We start from the raw sequence: 1,193 nt of genomic DNA, 5'->3' as shown, positions 1-1,193 counted from the left end.
AACATTTGGTTTTAATACTCATCTGTTAAATGGGTATATTACTTCTGGTAAACATTCTTCATCTATTAATAGTCTTTTATGTTCCTTAGCCCACTTTTTTCGTTATTGAGTCTTTGCATGATTATATGCTAAATCATTTTATCATTATCGTTTACTAAATTAGTTTGATTTTTCTGAATTAGTTATTTGGGAGAGGGTGTCATGGGGCATTATCTTAAGATGATTGGTTTTTGCAAAGCCAAGTGTCAATTATCTGAAGCCACAACTTTTACTGGTTTCCTCAAGTATGGTTTGTCTATGTTCTTGCATAACACTTGTTTCCTACAATCGAAATCCCATCAAGTCTGTGGAGTACAGGCACAGCCCTGCTCATCCCGCTCCCAAAATGAACTGATGCAAACGAGGTATGCATCCTTCCTCCTTAGACAAGGTACATTTTATTTAAGTATATTACTTGTTGGCACGTAATTTTCATTTTTAAAATTTATTTTTAGTCAGATCTTAAGTTACAATTTTCATCTGCCACCTTAGTGTTTTCCAACTCGAGGAGCAGAAACCTTCACAGGCTTCACAATCTTTTGCTTCGATGCTGCCTTTGTGGGAATCTTAGCAGCAGCCGTTGCTGTCTTTTTAGATGCTTGCTTAGCTTTTTTTGCTTCCTTGGCAGCCGTGATAGCTTGTTCTTGTTGAGCCTTCCTAACTTCAGGTTTCTGATTCCTCTTGGTCATTGTATCAGAAAGAGACGCACCAGTGATGACCCTCTGGAATCTGACCGCACAGCGGGTTCTTTTCTTTTTGAGTTTCTTCCGACTATCTCTTTTTGTGTCTTCTGTAGAGGACGGTCCCGTTATCTGTCCAGGATTCCTCTTGGAAAGGAATGTCAACTCACATTTGCATTAAAAACTGGAAAACCTTCCGTCATTCCTGGCATAGCGCCTCCCGTGTTGGGGTAGATCTTGTACCCCCTGAAACTGCACAGCTCGGCCTTCATGGCTGTGGCTGCCGGAAAGAAAGAAAGATGACCGCTGGCAGGTGATTTTCTGAGACCCATCACTGCAGGGCATTTTCATCTAGAAGATTGCTTTATGAGGCTATGTTTTTCCCACTAATTATTGAATGTTTTTTTCTTGATCTTGCAATTTTTGGTAGGATATGCATGATATTTGCAATTTTGGTTAAATATATGTCTACGT

General features: G+C 39.6%; 1 pseudogene; it reads right to left on the bottom strand.

Moving 5' to 3' along the window:
* Window positions 1-527: 527 nt before the first annotated feature.
* LOC109372878 (60S ribosomal protein L24 pseudogene) lies at window positions 528-991 on the bottom strand (annotated as a pseudogene).
* Window positions 992-1,193: the final 202 nt, after the last annotated feature.

The sequence above is a fragment of the Hipposideros armiger genome, unplaced genomic scaffold (genome assembly GCF_001890085.2).
Source record: "Hipposideros armiger isolate ML-2016 unplaced genomic scaffold, ASM189008v1 scaffold_672, whole genome shotgun sequence".
NCBI lineage: Eukaryota > Metazoa > Chordata > Mammalia > Chiroptera > Hipposideridae > Hipposideros > Hipposideros armiger.
The sequence above is the reverse complement of the archived record's forward strand: the minus strand, read 5'-3'. Positions and strand labels throughout refer to the sequence as shown.